The sequence below is a fragment of the Paroedura picta genome, chromosome 3 (assembly GCF_049243985.1).
Source record: "Paroedura picta isolate Pp20150507F chromosome 3, Ppicta_v3.0, whole genome shotgun sequence".
Taxonomy (NCBI): Eukaryota; Metazoa; Chordata; class Lepidosauria; order Squamata; family Gekkonidae; genus Paroedura; species Paroedura picta.
In genome coordinates this window covers 127,069,644-127,089,164 of record NC_135371.1, presented here as the reverse complement: position 1 = coordinate 127,089,164, position 19,521 = coordinate 127,069,644, and the positions used below count along the sequence as shown (strand labels likewise).

The 19,521-nt window shown below is 44.1% G+C and overlaps 1 long non-coding RNA gene across 2 annotated transcripts in view; it reads right to left on the bottom strand.

Moving 5' to 3' along the window:
* Positions 1-19,521, bottom strand: part of LOC143831323 (uncharacterized) — a 211,091-nt gene that overhangs the window by 140,130 nt on the left and 51,440 nt on the right. For both annotated transcript variants that reach the window (XR_013228820.1, XR_013228821.1), the window contains exon 3: positions 11,893-11,954. This is a non-coding gene — a long non-coding RNA (uncharacterized LOC143831323). The remainder of the gene's footprint in view (positions 1-11,892; positions 11,955-19,521) is intronic.

The window sequence follows — 19,521 nt, the reverse complement described above, 5'->3', positions numbered from 1 at the left end:
AACAATCACAGCAATTGAATATTGGTTTCTTTTGTGTAAGATATACCCAGATTTTGGGGGTGGGGGGGAAAGCATTTCAGGTCTGGATCTGGATGCCGTTGCATTCTTTGATGTCACCCTTCTATCTCTTCCATTTCGTTGAGAGTTGCCGTGTATTCCTTGGCTTCTGAACTGTGGTGCTGCCTAACTAGAATACTCACTAAGTAGGCATTACAGTATGTGGATAAACCTCTTAGTGATGCCTGCTCCTCTCTCTTCTTCCCTGAAATGACACATTCAGGCAACTGAGATTTAGGAAATCCAAGAGCCCAAGACCTAAACAACGTCCAGATGGTCTAAATGGCATTTCAGTATTTAGCCGATGAGACTGTCTTACACAAGATTATTGCCACATACAGGCTGGGGTTGACACATGAACACATGTTCTGAGATGACAACCTTTTTTTACTAGTGGTGCAATGAATTTTGCATCAATGTTCAGCTTCCATCATTAGACATGAACCAATCACCAGTTCTGTTCAGTTTTGCAAAGAATGACTTACATGCCAGCTGAATGGGTTTGTATCACTCTCCCCTCCCCCAAACTGCACATACGCATTGTTAGGAAGAACTATGATGAAGCAGCCCAATAAACAGTCACAAATGGTCCAATGAGCAGATGAACAGTGTGTCGAAAGTTAATCTCACTGTTCATAACTGGTGAACAAGAAATGCATCAAACAGGTGGGTGTTTGGGGATCTCTACTTTTAAAATGTGTTTATCTGTTGTTTCTCTGTTTAATTTAATTTGCTGCAGGTTTAGTGAAGAAATGAGCTAAATCTGTGTACAAGGGCTTTTGAATAATGAGAGCCTTTTGTTAGTAACTAATTGAACATACAAAAGGTGGGACATTGACTGGACATTGCCAGGTATAGCAGGAACTTGCAGACAGCAATAGCAATACAAGATTGGAGAGTATTCAGTGATAGTTAAAGGGAATATGGATATGTTTACACTATTGAATAAAGGTTACATGTATTCATAAGTGGTACCCTCAGGAGTAATTCCATTTCAGTTCCCTTTTCCCTAGTCCCAATCAATGGATGAATCCATGGCCCAGGCAGGGGGTGGGTGAAGGGCTACTTGCCTATTCAATTAATTTTCTAATTTCCTTTGCGCTCTTCAGTTTCTAAGTTGGCCCCTACAGTTTAAAGCAGGGCAGTAAGTATTCTATGAATATACTGAGCAAGTACACTAATCAGTATTAACTGATTAATCCAATATCTCTAGAGAATTTCAGTTTTCTTTCTTAAACAACAAACAAACCAGTCCCTGCAGCTGACAGAAAAGGTTCCATCATGTCTGTAGCACCTGGTGAGGGACATGGGAAAATTTTTTCAGGGGATAAATTTTCAGGAGATAAACTTCAGTGTCATCCAAGCCCCCCACATCCTCACACCCCTTGATTATCAGGAAAAGAATGAATCATATAAGTGTGTTTATGTGTTTATTTTAAATGCACTTTTGTATTTATAATGCTTCTAAATATTTGATATATTTTAATGTTCACCATTTGGGAATCCTGAACTGAGAGGACAAGTAGTATAGAAACATTTTAAACAAACAAACACAAAGATAAAATGAGCAAATGCATGTATACTTAACATAAATTGCTAACTTTCGACAGAACCTGTATTGTACTGGCAGAAGCCACTGGTTTTTCTTTTTATAATGCAGAATATGTACAGGATTGAGTAACAGTTCCAGTTATTTTATTTGTTCATGGTTACACTGCATTATGGATAGTGTATTTTCACAGCAGCTTACACAGCTATTTTTGTGCTTTGCGCATCTCTAGTGGGGATTTAGTAAAAAATGGTTAAGAATGCTACAGAAACATTCAACATTCCATTCTTGTAGACAATTGTAGGCCCATAGCCAGTAAAATGTTTTGGGAGGTGGGGCGGCAAATGAGTACAGTGGTGGTGAGCACACTCTTATTTATTTATTACTAACGTACAAAGAAGATTAAACAATCAATTTTGTTTAAAATGAAGTATCCCCTTCCTTTATTGACACATGATGAACAGTCTTCTAAATGCATGAAGCTCCTCGCCCCCATATTGTCCCACTTCCAATTTTCTGGGTCGCAGTGTGCCAAATGGGAATTCCTGGCCCACCACTGTATCACCACAAAAGTGTCTGTTTCTTCCTCTGAGCATGAAATGAGGCTTCGCTAACAGAGGTTACAGAAGATAGGTCGATTTAGGTGGGTCGTCCTGTTCGTCTGAAGCAGTTGAACAAAGGTTTTCAGTTGCACCCTTAAGACCAACAAAGTTTTATTCAAGGTATGAGTTTTATTGTGCACGCACACTCCTTCAGAGATCACAGAAGAAGGTGTAATTTTTGATACTCCCCCGGTTCATCCCCCCAACAATCAATTTCAGTCTGATCCTTCCCCTTAATAACCCAATTGATAATTCCCCTTCCCCGTCCACCCCCAACAATCAATTTCATCCTGGACCAGTTTCCTCCCCCCCCCCATAGATTGGCTACATACAGTTTCTTCTCCTTTAGGCTCCCTGGCTGTTCAGGTAGGGTCTTGGGGTAGTTCTCAGGAGAGTGAAAGGTAGAGGCAGGTGTCGATAGGTTGCAGCCGAGCAGGCCCTTCATGGTAATGAATCATTCTCCATGGCAATGAGTAGCCGCGGTTTCTCTCTGTTGCAGTGAGAGGTAGCGATTCCCAGCAGCAGTGACAAGGCCGAGCGGCCAAGGGTACTTCTGTGCAGCTGATGGTGGGTCTGGATCTGCAACAGCGGGTTAAAGGGCTGGGCAATTGGAGGCAACTCCCAGTGGCAATGACAAAGCCAAGCAGTTCAAACAGTTTAAGCGCAGGCTAAGTGTGGCTGGTTCTAGGGTCCGCCTAGTGCCGTAATGGCTGTGGTTTAGTTTTAGCGGCAAGGCCCAATGCAGCCCCTGATGGTCTGGTGCATGGTGATGGCAGCACGTTAGATTGGCGCAGTCCCCGGTGATCTGGGGCAAAGTGTCATGGCTCCCAGTTGTTTGGGCCCCCCAGCCTTCTGGCTTCAGGGGGTCCATCTCACTCCCGGTGGTTTGGGATGAAGTGGGACGTGGGGCTGGAGGAGGCCCTCCAGCCAGCATAGCTCCCCGATGGGTTCAGGGGTCCGGCTCAATCCCAGTGGTTTGGGGTGAGGTGGGACGCTCACCTTTATTTCTGATCTGTTTTCGGTTTCTTATTGACCTCTTTATGTAGTTTCCTTGTGTGTGTTTTTCTTCTGCTTTCTCTTCATTTACTGGTTGGTAATTGGTGTTGTCTGAGTCTTTAGTAATCCAGGCTATTCAATTTAATGTCTTGGATCATCTAATTGTTATTTTATTGATTTCCCTTTTTTTCCCTTCAGTTTTTTGCCAGATTTAGTGGCTGGTGTGGGTGGGTTATTTATGGTGGCCTAGTTGTTTTATGGGAGCAGTCTGATTATGCGACTGTCCTGGCCGACATCTTGACCATTATAGGTCCTCAGGCTGGAATAGAATAGGTAGGAAGAGAAAGGAGAATCTTTTCTTCACTGGCAAGCCTGGGAGGGAGGGCGGAGGAATGAGAAAAATGCCCTCTCTCATTGGCTGAAGAATTGTGAAAGATTTCACCATCCAAAGTGCTGATTGGAAGGGACTGATTAGTGGGATCCTTTCTGTACTACAGTAGCTATGAGCCTGACAATAAGTATGTTAATTCTCCATTGTGGCTTTAGGTTTCTTCTTTTAAACAATTTTTTTTTTTTACAAACAGATACCATTTGTATGCATTGTTGCTTGGCCATGCAGAAAGCTGAACTTGGTATAAGAGGGGCTCTGAGTGCTGTCTACCATTATGTTTGCTATTAGAAGGAGTGATGATATCACAGTTTTTAAATGCCATTATCTGCAGCGAGCCCATTCTACAATCTAGTCACCACATTAAAAACCACTCAATCTTTGGTCATTGTCAGGCAGGCTACCCTAAACTTGAAGACTGCAGGATAGAGAATATTCCCTAGTCTTCTGCATGATCCTGCAACAGCATCAGTTCATAGCTGATGTCAGAGATTCAGCTAACTGTTCCTAAAGGCTACTTTATTGTCAATGACTATGTATAGAATAGTTCAGAAGGAAGTTAAGTAGTTATGCCACTGAAAATTTAAACTAAAGCCAAAACTACAGTTCTGAATTCAGATCACTCCAGTCCAATCAGGCCCATGCACAGAATTTTTAAAAGGAGGGGTTTCTCTCTCCCCCCCATATATACCAGAACCTTCATGAAACTTAATTCTTTCTCACTTTTCCTTGAATTTTTAAATACTTTTTCTATTATTTTTCCATCTCGTTAATAGGGTTTCATTAATTTAATGAGTAGTTTTTTTGTATTTTTTCCTTTAATTAATGTTTTTATTTATATATAGTGATTTTATAGCCCACCCCTCTTGATCCAGTCATCTCGGGACAGGTTAAATCATGTTAACCCCCTCCCCCAAGCCCTCCCCTTGTGCATGGCCTTGAGTGCAGTCATTCTCAAATTCTGATCTGGAAGTTCTAAATGTTCCTTCCAAACCCACTATACATCTGACAAATCAGCATGCAAGTCACAATATAGAAATGTGTGCTATCTTGTACATTCTTGTACTACCTACATGCTTAACAATTTAACCTTTTTTGTGTTTATAAGGGCTGATTCTGCACTTACTTTGTTTATTCCGTTGTGGATCCTGCTGAATTCAGATAAATTTGAACTCAGGTCTTCCTCTATCTCCCCCCCCCCCATTGAAACAGAAATGTTCTGCACATGATTAGGGAAGCTCAGAAGGGGGGGGGAGCCAAGCGCAGCAAAAGCCTCTTTCTTTCTTTTCTTGAACAGGAGATGGGGGGAGAGTATTGCAGACAGCAGAGGAGGGGGAATAAATGCAAGAGGCAAATCTCTGCCGAGAGAAGTTAGGGCTTCTGGAGCCTCTGGTGAGAGAAGTTAGGGCTTCCCGTTTAAGGGAAGCCTTGTAAACTAGGAATGAGGAAGCCTTTGAACTGATGCCCTGGCCAATCAGGGCTTTTCTACAGCCCTGGAGGCTCAAGGCAGCACGTTAGTTCAGGCAAGCAGACAGCTGCACCCTTACTCATGCTGATTTTTCAAATATCGACGGTTATATACACTCCAGGATATTGTGGGGGAAAGGTAGGGTCACTCTGGATCAGTCCTGCTTGTTGCAGAGGGAAATTTTAAATCGGCCAAAATCAAAATGGAAATCGCATTCAGTGTAGACTGAATTGACTTGGGATTGGAATACAAGCTCTGTGCAGATTCAGCCAAGGTTAAGAAGGCAGGTTTTGAATATAATTTAATATAAATGTTAAAAACTGTTTATTGCGCTAAATTGTATGTATCCTGTTATTACCCACTCTGAACCAACCAGGAATGGCGGGTTATAAAAATAAAGTTATTATTATTATTGTATTGACTCCTTTGTTTTTCCCCCGCATTCTTAACCATCAGTTAAAGAGGAGGGAGAGAGAAAGGAAAATGGAAGAGTAAATTGGCCCACTTGGGCTTCTTATAATGTGGTTTATTTCTTTCCATTTCTTCCAATTGAAAGATATGAGGCATATATGCTATTGACTAAATGATTCTGGGACCAAGGGCAAAACTTGAGGATGGGTCCTTAGAATCACTCAGGCAGCAATTGGGGGACACTCAGTTGTGGAGATGTTGGGGGCCCTGACCACCCAAGAATTGACTTCTCTCCACCACCATGAGGGATAAACTGTAAGGCACCCCTACCATCACTGTACCATCTCAGGAAGTACAGAAGATCAGTGGCAACTCTGTAGTGGTGGGAGCTTCAGAGGACAGGCTTGGGCAGCTAGGTGTAGGGCAGTGGTGGCTTTCAGTGCATCACTGCAGCACAGGGCCCTGGGCAACTTTCCCAGATGCCTCATGAATAAAACCCTCCTGACATCTGGCCTCAAATCCCAACTCTTCCATTCAGCACAGTTAAGGAAGTTATAAAAATATTGTGCTCCCTGCATTGCAAAGTTCAGATTCAGAGCTGAGTGAGAATTTTCTGACTCACCTAGTCAGTTTGGTGTAGCAGTTAGGAGCTCAGACTTCTAATCTGGTGAGCCTGGTTTGATCCCATACTCCCCACATGCAACCAGCTGGGTGACCTTGGGCTCGCCACAGCACTGATAAAGCTGTTCTGACCAAGCAGTAATATCAGGGCTCTCTCAGCCTCACCTACCCACAGGGTGTCTGTTAAATACAAAAGTAGCAGGTAGCTATGCTAGACCAATGCAGCCCCACACAGACACAGAATACAAGAATATGACAATCCTTGGGACTAGCTATAACATTGCAGGATTTCAACTTTCTCAGAACTTGTATTCAGGCTGAGCCTTCGGGGAGGGCGGTATATAAATCTAAATAAATAAAAATATAAATAAATAAATAATAAATAGTTTGGGTTAGTTAGTTAGGGTGCCAAGTACATTCTGTTGGCTGTTTGGAAGCTCTTTGGAAGCTGTGGCTGGATGGCTCAGGCAGAGTTGCCTGAAACTCAACCCCTCCAAGATGGAGGTCCTGTGGCTGAGCAGAAGGGGGCAGTATTAGGAAGTGTGCCCCCTATGCCTGGATGGGGTGCAATTAACACTAGACCTGGGTGCCAGGAATTTGGGCATGACCCTTGATGCCTGCATTTCCATGGAGGCTCAGGTCACAAAAGTAGGCCAAATGGCATTTTTTCATCTGTGCCAAGTGCGGCTATTAGCACTCTACCTGCCCCCCAGAACACTTGGCTACAGTGATCCATACAACGGTCACTTCCAGATTAGACTTCTGTAACTCTCTCCATGCGGGCCTGCCCTTGGCTTTGATCCAGAAATTACAGCTGATACAAAATGCGGCTGCAAGGGTCCTCACTGAGACATCTTGGAGGGCCCATATTCAGCTGGTGCTGCATCATCTGAACTGGTTACCAGTCTGTTTCTGGATCTAGTGTACGGTATTGGTTTTAACCATTAAGGCTATACGCAGCCTGGGTCCTATCCACTTGCGGGACCACTCTGTGCTCTGATAACACCAGGACATACACCTGGCCTCGACCCAGGCCAGGGCCCATTTTGACTTTGGCCCCAACCTGTTGGAATGAGCTCCTGGAAGAGCTAAGGGCCTTGTTGGAGTTGTCAGCTTTCCACAGGCCCTGCGTGATGGAGCTCTTCCATCAGGCACGTGGTTGAGGCCAGGGCGGTGTCCTGGTATTATCATCTGAGGATCTCCATCTGAGAGCAATGGAGATCAGCTAGGATCCTCACTCCCAGTTTCTTGACCTACATGCTGAACAGAGGGAAAGGTTTATGTTCTATTGTTCACCATCTTGCTTTTAGTGTTAGATTTTATATTGTTATATTTTAAAGGGTATTGTTGGGGATTTTATTGTGTTTATTGACTTCTGTAATCCGCTGTGAGACATTCATGAGTGGCGGTATATAAATATAATTATAAATAAACAAATAAATAAATATATTTTTAAAAACACACTTCCACATTGCTGTGGGTTCATGCCACAACAACAACAAATGTTTAGATCTCTTTTCAGAATGTTTTGTATAATGGTCTATCTTTATGTTTGGGTAGATTTGTGGTAGTCTGGCCATGGTAATTGGATCTCGATGGATGTGTGTTCACAATGAAGATTTAAAACACAGAGCACAGATACTAAGATAAGGGCTGCTTTATTACATGCCCCCCCTTTCCCGTTCATACCCACTGCCAGAAAATACAAACAGAACTGTGTTGCTGCCCAATCCCAATATTACTATGCACACTGAAGAGAACATTTTATTTGAACTGAGGGCATGTCAGTTTGCAGTCCTGTAGCTACGTGGACCATGCCATTTTTTTTAAATTGATTCGGAAATTGGGAGGGGAAGGTGGATGGGAACAACACTACCGAGGCTGTCACACGTTTTTCCGTTCAGATGGGCTTGCCCCTGTTAGTGCCCCGATTCGCAGCGTGACAAGAAAGGAGAAGCGAGATTTTGCAATTTCATTGTGGAGCAAATAGGACAATAATTCGTGCCACCTCCTGCACAGCCATGCGTTGCTGCCAACATCATGAAGAAGCAGAACTAAAACCTGTGAGCAATGAGAGTCTGTGTGAATTCCTTGTGTGGAATTTCTTGTGATACACAGTGACATCACAATACACACACAGTAAAGAAGAACTGGGACAATTGTATTTGAAATGGGACAGTTATATCTGCATGAATATTTCTCTGCCTTCACCCAACCCCAAGTCAAACCTAATCTAGGAGTCTCTCATTAGACAACTGAAACACACCCACCCCAGCCATATTTTCAACGTGGGCAATATAGCTCACCATCAGGAAACAATCAACACCACACAAAGGCTTTTATTACACTGCAGATATAGCACCCCAGGAGCAATGAAAGCTAGAGCTGCCTCATCCATCTTCAGCCATTGCAGTGCTTCATCATTCATGAGGCGCAGATAGCATGCTCTAGTTCACCTGGGCGTTCTCGTTTGAGAATCTGCCTGGCTTGAAATAATGCGACAGCTCTCTGCTCAGCCCTTCCTGGGGAATTCACTTACACTTCAATCTATTTTATGACTATGGCTTGATAGGGGATTTTAGTTGCTATTTGCACAGAGAAAGAGTGACAATGTTAAGTGAAAGAAAGGGAGCGAGCGAGAGAGAGACAGAGAGAGAGGCTGAGAAAGTACTTTCAAGGGATACTGCACAGGGGAAAGCTTTTGGAACCCTGGTGTAAATCTGGATAAGAGCTGATTAAGATATTTTGCACCTGGGCTATTTCCTCTGGGTAGCCTTACTGAAAATTCACTAACAATTGTCTGTATTTAGGCACACCAAAGGGAACCCAAAGCTTCTTGTATTGTGTGTAGGAAAATGCTTTGCATATATAGTGCAATACGACAAGGCAATGATTCCAGAGGGTATGAACCATAGGAAAGAAGATACATGTTTTTTTTTGTTGGGTAAACTAACTTGGGCATTTTCATCAAGCTAAAACCAGGTTTGGTCTCAACACCCACATGTGAGAACTATTGACTTAACTAGCAAGCTTTTGATACCTTTAGCACAGGCTCAGTGCCCAAGAACCAGCTCCTTCCATTCATTTGAACTTCTTTTTACAGCTGAGCTGCAGCATTCCCACAGAACACCATTTAAATACTTGCACAATTCTCTTACATTCTATTGTCTTACTGACATAATGAACACAGCATCTCTGTCCATTGTTCTTAGCCTGTGTGCTCCAATTCTTCAAGTTGTTCCTATAACAGTAGGCATCCTGACAATGTTTTTATCCCTTCAGCTTGGTGTGGTGGTTAGGAGAGCCAGGTTTGATTCTCCACTCCTCCACATGCAGCCAGCTGGGTGACCTTGGGCTCGCCACAGCACTGATAAAGCTGTTCTGACCGGGCAGTAATACCAGGGCTCTCTCAGCCTCACCCACCTCACAGGGTGGCTGTTGTGGGGAGAGGAGAGGGAAAGTGATTGTAAGCCACTTTGAGACACCTTTCGGTAGAGAAAAAATGGCATATAAGAACCAATTCTTCTTCTTCTAATCATAAGAGCTAGAGGTTTTGTGTCAAGGAATTAGGGATACCAGGTTCCAGGTGAAATATGAGGATCCCCTGGAATTACAACTCATCTCCAGATGATAGAGATCATATGTCCAGGAGAAAAGAGCTGCCTTGAAGGGTGGATTCCAGAGCATTAGACTCCATTGAGGTCCCTCTCTGCCCACTCCTGGATCCGCTCCCAAAGTCTCATGGTATTTTCCAATCCAGAGCTGGCAACCCTATCAGGAATCTATTACTGCAGCATATGCATAGCCTTGGTCTAGTTTTCTTTCCATAGTACAGTCTCACCCAATCTTCACCTAACACCTGAAGAATAGCCGGAAAAGTTATACACTGATATCAAACTTAGGTTTACACATTAATACTATTATAGATCTCATGTTGTTGAAATGTAGATAAGACTCAGATGTCAAAATGCCACATAAGGAACACATTTTCCAAATAAAATGATGTAGATTTGTACATACTCTGCCTCTCATACACACATATGCACAAATCCAGTAGGCAAGTAAACAAACAGGGGAACAACCCCAGTGAAGCAAACACAGGCAATCTGTCAATAGTGTGTTTGAAAGTTCCCCTTGTTATTTGTGATACCATGAAAAGGCCAACTGTTGAATGGGAACAGGAGCCAATGAATCGGGAGTCTCTACCTCACAGGTATGAAAGCAGAAGAACTCCCAAAAGGATTGAGGATGGAGTGTAAGGGTTTCCCAGAATGAGAAAATGGACGATAAAAATAATAGTTTCTCTGATTTACCCCCAAATGATCCCTAACATAGAAGACATTCTAGAAAACACTAGAATGAGATACACAAACACCCAAAAGCACTGCAGAGCTACTCTTGGATGCAATCATTTTTGTGCCTTGGGAAGCAGAGGGCAATCTAGGCTGAATCTGCATGAAGATTGTTTTTCCTGCTTTCGATCCTGCTGAATTCAGATCGATTTGAAGCCAAGTCTTTGTGCTCTCCCTGACTTGAAACAGGAACCCATCTGCATCAGGTTGCGAGCAGGTGGGCGGGGGGGAGCTGAGATGAGATGAGGACCCCTGATTTCATCCTCCAGAATTCAGAGAACTGCCTCCCATGCTGATCTCTCAGCCACTCCTACATCACGGGGGCTGAATCTGCATGTGGGTGGGCAGGCAGGCGAGTGAGCGAGCAAGTGAGGGGCGGGCGGGCATTGGGAGGTAGCCAAGATGAGTGGAGAGGAGACAACAGCAGCCTCTCAGAGAATGAGGCAAATCTCTTTTGCGAGAAGTGTGGATTCTGGAGCACAGTCACCTTAAGCCTTTAAAAAAATACATCTTGCAACCAGGAACTAGGAATTCCTTGAACTGGAGCTCAGTCAATCAGGTACAGACTGCCTTTTTACAGCTTGGAGCCTTGAGGCAGCAACAAGTTATTTCATGGGAAGCAGACAGCTGCACGCTTACTCATGCCAATTTTTCAAACATCGAGGGTTATATGCACTCCAGGACATTGCGGGGGAAAGGTAGGGTCACTCCGGATCAATCATGCTTGTTGCAGATGAAAAATTTAAATTGCCCAAAATCAAAATGGAAATCGCATTCAATGTAGATGGCAGGGATTGAATTGACTTTTGATTGGAATAAAAACTCTGTGCAGATTCAGCCCTATACAGTACAGGGAAGAACAAGTATATTCATAGCAAAAGGGCATTTACTGTAGTCAGGAGAGCAATCAGCACATCTCAGATATTGCCTGTAAGCTCTGCTTCTGATGGTATTCTTTCTTGCAGTCATAGGAGTTTCCTCTTGGTTTTGGATGATTCAATTATACACTTTCATAGGAACTCTTTATAACATCACAGTATTGGGATTGGACGAAGTTTGGCTGTAAGGCTCCAAGAACTATGCTTTGAAGCTCTTAGGAAGATCATGGGGCTATTCATACTCCATGCCCTCACCCCGACAATATCTCTGGGGTCCACATCAAACCCAAACACACAAATTTAATGACTCAGTGCACTTTAAAATATAGATGAGCTCTCACAGCTCCCATCCTCTACCAGGTATCTTCAAAATGTTAATTTCCTGCTAGAATTCCCATTTGGCTAGCAATCCCTTTATCTCCATTCCAAAATGGTAAACCTTCCAGGCTAACAAACCATAATGGGAAATTACGTAGTAGGATAGGACAAATAAGTTCTCAAGGCCCCACAGTGTCATAAAACACACAAGTGAACTTGTCACTTTGATGTTGTGCTTGATGAAATCCCTACCTGCTCTTGACTCCTTCAAAGGTTGCCTTCTGGCAAGGACTTATCTGATGGTTTATTAGTTGCTGAAAGACAGAGAAAAACACAGTGCTGTAGTACCACGGAGAAATACAGTTTACTCCAACTAAGTGATGGATAAAAGGTACCACTGATGAGGGCTGTAAGGTCAACCATTTAAAAACAAGCTGTGCCATTTATTTATTGCACTCTTACCCTGCCGTTCTCCCATCAAGGAATGTGGCAGATTACGTAGGAGACCTTTCAGGAAACCATTCAGCCAATGACCAGACCAGACCTACTTTGCTTCAGCAAAATTATTATACCATGAGTCTTCCAACTATATCCCGGTATCTATTCTGTGGGATTCAAACTAGCTCTCGGTTTGGATCATGCCACTCCATCAGCGCATCAACAACTCCAACTTGGTGTACTGGTTAGGAGCCTCACCTTAATCTGGTGAGCCAGGTTTGATTTTGCACTCCCCCACAGATAGAGGTGTTCTGATCAATCAGTAATATTAGGACTCTCTCAGCCTCACAGGGGCTGTTGTGGGGAGAGGAAAGGGAAGGTGGTTGTAAGCTGCGATGAGACTCCTTCGGGTAGAGAAAAGCAACATATAAGAACCAACTCTTCTTCCTCCTCCAGCAGATTAGCATTTCCATCCATGCAGTAGGAGTTGTTGGCTTAATTCCCTCTCTTTCTGCACATCCCTAATTCCCGCCTATTCCTTTTGCTCTACTGACCAAAGGGTATATGTTTGCAAGAAGGAATTCTAATCCCCATCTATGGAGACCCTATGAGTGAGGTGTTTACAAGGTTCCCATTGGGCATGCCATAAATTAGTCCTTTCTATTATTGTCTTCTTTCTATGGGTGTTACATAACATCAGTGGTGATGTGGTGGTGGAAGCCTGTGGCTCAGTGGTAGAGCATTTGTTTGTATGGGTGTGCAACTTTTTTCTCTCAAAACATTTGGGTTGGAGCCCCCCCCAAAAAAACAAACAAATAAACAAAAAACACCAGGATTTCTGAAAAAAACCCAGATTCCAATACTGGTAAAATGTTTGAATTCAGGATTTTTCAGAAATCCCTAATCTTTATAAAACCAAATCAAAAAAATACAGAGAGGAAAAAACACAAACACACAGTGGCAAAGCTGCAAAAAGCAGCTGAAAGGTGGCTCAACTGGGCCTCTTTTGGGTAGTCTCTTTAAACCAGACTGTCCAACAGTGCCTGCAAAGCACTCTCCACACAGGCTTATCTGGGGCTTTCTCCAGCAGATTGGTTGAACAGCTCTAAAGACCCCAAAAACTGAACTCATGGGGAGAATGTTCCCCAGTAGTTTTGTGGGCCATCTTCTGTAGTCTCTTTAAAAAGGCAAAAGATTTATGTGATCTGAAGAGAAACCAGAGTATATTCTGTAGTCCCTTTAAACAGCTCCTTAAAGACTTCAGAGCAGCTGGACCACAGGAACAATCTGCTCCAGCTGTTGATCTAAGTTTGCTAGTAATTCCAGAATATATCCAGGATTTGTATGTATGTGTGTGTTGGGAGGGAGGGGGGAAGGTTCAGCTCTCTTCAAAATTCTGGATATATGTGGGATGCTAAAATATACCCCAAAATATCAATAAGGTGTTTGAGGGTATATTTTCAGTTCAGATGCATATCCCTCTCTGCTTGGTATGTAGAAGGTCCCAGGTTCAACCCCCAGCATCTCCAGTTAATAGGTTCAGATTTCTGGTGACCTCTACCTAAGATCCTTGCCGTTCTCGTCTTGGTAGTGTCACTTTGGATTCCGGTGTAGTTGCTAGTGCTCAGATCCCTGGGGAAGGGTGTTGTTGGGCAATTCTATTCTCTGTTAAGGCAGCCTAGACCTTAGGATACTGACTAGCTATGTAATTATTGTAGAGTTTAGGGCTGGGGTGTAAATTACTTAGAAACAAATTTCATGGATTTTATTGGAAACTGCTTCCAAGTTAAGCATGTTAACATATTGGTGGGTAACAAAAAACAAAGGAAGATAAGGTTCCAGTAAGTTCAGTATCCACGCAACATAAGGAACTTTAGCAGATGAAGTTCTTACCTATGCACGGTGAATTACACCTGCCACAGTATTCCTGGCACTGTTACATGAACAGAATCTTTTTCTCCTTTTCAGATGGCCACCATGGATGGCATCCGTAAGCCTGATTCAGGTGTAGAGGTGGCCCTCAAGGCTGCCATGCAAAAAACGCTACATGAGGAAGGACAAGTCCTCATTATTGAAGCCTCTGGATGTTTTTTGGCCATGAGTTGGGCAGTGTGCTCAAGACACTTGGGTGGCAGCTACTGTTATGCCAAGAGAAAACTATATGCATAGGAACTTTGGCCAGCCTTCTTGTAGGAAGTTCTAAAATGAAGTACATCACACAATCCCAACTACAGTGAAGGGCATTCATTAGAGAGCAGATGAAACAAAAGACAGAAGACACTTGAAAATGCACACTCCAGCTTTTCTCCTTACCCAATTTTTACCTTTTAAGGTGATATAATAGCCCATGTTATGCCATCAAGGGTGCTCTGTGCAAATAAGGAAGTCTGACTTATTTGGCACTTGGCCATGGCCACTTTCAAATCAACAGGTTTTTCTTTGCAAGCACGTGTAAACTGTGTTCTGCTTATTTCTCAGCTTCATTCAATAAGCGTTGAGAAACGCTTGTTAACACTGTATAACTCAATGCCAAAAACGCTCCGTCACTAAAAAAGACTGATTCTGTCCTCACTCAAGTGATATGGGTTGGCTTCTATGAGAAAGAATCTTTGGGATTAGACACCTGTTCATATTTGAATGCAGTTAACTCAACCCCATATGGGCCTGTAACACACTTTGATCCATCCTTCTGGCAGCATGCATCCTGCTGAAGTCCTGAGATTCCCTAACTCCATCCCAAATAAATCCCTTTAATTTCTCTATAGCAATATAAGCAAATGAGTGAAAATAAGATAAAATGGAGAGAGCAGGGTTGTCAACCATCCAGTATTTATTGGCTCAACCAGTAGAAATGAGTTGCTGAGTCACTAGTATTGTGTGTGAGTGACAGGTCGGAAAATTCAGCCAGATTTTCCAAGCAATGATACATAGGATTGCCAGACCCCCTGGTGGAGGCAGAGGTCTCCCACTACCTCAGACAACTGAGAGCACGTGGAGCTCAGACAACTGAGAGCACGTGGAGAGAGCTACTGGGGAGAGTTGCTGCTGACCAGGTGAGGCTATTGTGCTGTCTGGGCGAGGTGATTGCTGGGTAATTGTTGGGAGGCTTAAAAAGGGCTGCTCCTCGCCAGAGGCAGAGCTCAGACAACTGAGAGCACGTGGAGAGAGCTACTGGGGAGAGTTGCTGCTGACCAGGTGAGGCTATTGTGCTGCCTGGGCGAGGTGATTGCTGGGTAATTGTTGGGAGGCTTAAAAAGGGCTGCTCCTCGCCAGAGGTGCGAGAGACAAAGGGCTCTTGGCCTGTGGCTCTTAGCCTGGGGTTCTTGGCTGAGCAATTAGAATCAGTAGATTATATTTCCCTAGTACGTGCACTGCCTAGACATTACAATGGAACTCCAGGACACTCATCCCATCATCTGCAATGAGTGTAACATGATTGCCTTCCTCCCAGAAGACAAGATGGACTACAGCTGCCCCAAGTGTAAGCTGGTAAGACTTTTGGAGGAAAAGATTAGGGGATTAGAAAACAGAATTATTACTCTGACCCAAAGTAAGGAAGGAGAGGAGTTCATAGACCAGAGCCCTGCAACTCGGAATAAAGACAATACAACTAGTCCTGAAGAGGATAAGGAGATTGACCACAATAGGGAGCCTCTGCAGACAGTTCGGAAAAAGACTCAACGGTGAAGAGCGAGACAGTTCTCAGGGTCTTTGGAGCTCCAGAATAGATTTCAGGCCCTTGCAGAGGAGGTGCAAGGGTCAACGAGGGAAGACGTCCCAAAACAAAGTCCAAGACAAAGGGAAGAGGCCACAGGGACAGAAGGAAATGGAGTTGAGAAAAAAAAAAGGAGAGTACTGGTAATTGGAGACTCCCTGCTAAGAGGAATGGATCGCCATGTGGCTGGGCCCGACCCCCTAACCCGAGAGGTGTGTTGCTTGCCAGGGGCGAAAATTAAAGATGTTTCAGAACGGCTGCCCAAACTCCTCAAATCTATGGATCGCTACCCATTTGTGATGGTCCATGTGGGAACGAATGACATGTCCCTGAATACCATCGCTCCTATTAAAAAAGACTATCAAGATCTGGGGAGGAAGCTCAAGCAAATGGGGGCACAAGTGGTATTCTCTTCAATCTTGCCTGTCAAGGGAAGAGGAATGCGTCGGGAGAGGAAGATAATGGAGGTGAATCACTGGCTGCGTAGTTGGTGCCAGCAGGAGAGATTTGGTTTCTGGGACCATGGGATAGGCTTTCTTGAGGAAGGCCTACTAGCACCTGATGGACTGCACTTATCGAAACTGGGGAAGAATGTGTTTGGCAGGAACCTGGGGAGATTCATCAGGAGAGCTTTAAACTAAAGCCACTAGGGGAAGGAGACGATCAACATAGGGAGTGTATGGAAGGAAAACGATCGGAGGCAGCCCAACCGGCAAGGCCAGCTCATAGGGAACCAAAAGTAAAAGGATTCAGATGTCTTTATACTAACGCCCGAAGCATGGGCAATAAAAAGGAAGAGCTGGAACTTCTCATGCTGATGGAAAGGTATGATCTAGTAGGCATCACAGAAACTTGGTGGAATGATTCTCATGACTGGAATGTAATGGTGGATGGATATGAACTGTTCAGAAAAAACAGAATAGATTGAAGAGGTGGAGGAGTGGCACTGTATGTGAAGAAAGGCCTTACCTGTCAGGAAATTCTAGTGGAGGAGAGCATATCTACAGTGGAAAGCATCTGGGTGAAAATAAGCGAGGGGAAAACAAACAGTGTGGTGGTTGGTGTCTGCTACCGACCGCCTGACCAACGAGAGGATGTGGATGCTGCACTTTGTGAGCAGCTTGAGAAAATATCCAAGCGGCAGGACCTTGTCATCATGGGTGACTTCAATTTCCCAGATGTGTGCTGGGAAACAAACTCTGCGAAGCATCCTCAGTCATGCAACTTTCTGCCCTGCCTGGCTGACAATTTCATTTATCAAATGGTAGATGAACCCACAAGAGGTTCAGCCATACTGGACTTAATACTGACCAACAGGCAAGAGTTGGTGGATGAGGTGAAGGAGGTGGGGACCCTAGAGGGAAGTGACCATGTCCTCATAGAATTCCTTTTGAGATGGGGAGCCAAGGAAGCTTGTAGCCAGACACGGATGTTGGATTTTCGTAGGGCAAACTTTAATAAACTCAGAGACATGATGAGTGTCATACCATGGACGAGAATGCTGGAAGGGAAGGGAGCATGTGAAGGGTGGGCGCTACTCAAACAGGAGCTATTGTATGCTCAATCAATGACTATCCCAGAAAGACAAAAACACTGCAGGAGCTCTAAGAAGCCTATTTGGATGAACAGAGAACTTCAAGAGGAACTAAGAAAGAAAAGGAAAATGTTCAGGAAATGGAGGGAAGGACAGAGCTCTAAAGAAGAGTACCTACAGGTTACTAGGCACTGTAGATCAATCATCAGAAAGGCCAAAGCTGAGAGTGAGCTAAGATTGGCCAGGGAAGCCCATTGTAACAAGAAAAGATTTTTCAGTTATGTGAGGAGCAAACGTAAAGAAAAGGAGGCAATAGGCCCACTGTTGGGTGCGGATGGACAAACTCTAATGGAAGATGCAGAGAAAGCAGAAAGGCTTAGTGCCTATTTTACATCTGTTTTTTCCCACAGGTCAAAGTGTTTAGGCACATCTAGAGATGGCCATAGCCAAAGGACAGTGTCTGGGTGGCAGGTTAACATGGATAGAGAGGTTGTCGAGAGGCATTTAGCTGCACTGGATGAGTTCAAATCCCCTGGTCCGGATGAAATGCACCCGAGAGTACTCAAAGAACTTTCCAGAGAACTTGCACAGCCCTTGTCCATCATCTTCGGAACCTCTTTAAGGACTGGAGATGTCCCGGAGGACTGGAAGAGAGCAAATGTTATTCCGATCTTCAAAAAAGGGAGGAAGGATGACCCAGGAAACTACAGACCAGTGAGTCTGACCTCTGTTGCAGGGAAGATAATGGAGCAGATATTAAAGGGAGCGATCTGCAAACATCTGGAGGACAATTTGGTGATCCAAGGAAGTCAGCATGGATTTGTCTCCAACAGGTCCTGCCAGACCAACCTGGTTTCCTTTTTTGACCAAGTAACAGGTTTGCTGGATCGAGGAAATTCGGTTGATGTCATTTACTTGGATTTTAGTAAAGCTTTTGACAAGGTTCCCCATGATGTTCTGATGGATAAATTGAAGGACTGCAATCTGGATTTTCAGATAGTCAGGTGGATAGGGAATTGGTTAGAGAACCGCACTCAAAGAGTTGTTGTCAATGGTGTTTCATCAGACTGGAGAGAGGTGAGTAGCGGGGTACCTCAGGGCTCGGTGCTTGGCCCGGTACTTTTTAACATATTTATTAATGATCTAGATGAGGGGGTGGAGGGACTACTCATCAAGTTTGCAGATGACACCAAATTGGGAGGACTGGCAAATACTCCGGAAGATAGAGACAGAGTTCAACGAGATCTGAACACAATGGAAAAATGGGCAAATGAGAACAAGATGCAATTTAATAAAGATAAGTGTAAAGTTCTGCATCTGGGTCAGAAAAATGAAAAGCATGCCTACTGGATGGGGGATACGCTTCTAGGTAACACTGTGTGCTAACGAGACCTTGGAGTACTTGTGGATTGTAAACTAAACATGAGCAGGCAGTGTGATGCAGCGGTAAAAAAGGCAAATGCCATTTTGGGCTGTATCAACAGAGGCATCACATCAAAATCACAAGATGTCATAGTCCCATTGTATACGGCACTGGTCAGACCACACTTGGAGTACTGTGTGCAGTTCTGGAGGCCTCACTTCAAGAAGGACGTAGATAAAATTGAAAGGGTACAGAGGAGAGCGACGAAGATGATCTCGGGCCAAGGGACCAAGCCCTATGAAGATAGGTTGAGGGACTTGGGAATGTTCAGCCTGGAGAAAAGGAGGTTGAGAGGGGACATGATAGCCCTCTTTAAGTATTTGAAAGGTTGTCACTTTGAGGAGGGCAGGATGCTGTTTCTGTTGGCTGCAGAGGAGAGGACACGCAGTAATGGGTTTAAACTTCAAGTACAACGATATAGGCTAGATATCAGGAAAAAGTTTTTCTCAGTCAGAGTCGTTCAGCAGTGGAATAGGCTGCCTAAGGAGGTGGTGAGCTCCCCCTCACTGGCAGTCTTCAAGCAAAGGTTGGATACACACTTTTCTTGGATGCTTTAGGATGCTTAGGGCTAATCCTTCGTTGAGCAGGGGGTTGGACTAGATGGCCTGTATGGCCCCTTCCAACTCTATGATTCTATACCAGGCACTCTGTCTTGCTACCAATCAGTTGGCCAAATGAGTAACTTACCCCCCCCCCCCAAAGAGGGAGATCCAGCTGACATGCAGTCTACTGCACTGCGCACGTGACCCAGAAGTCTGCTCTGGTACTTGG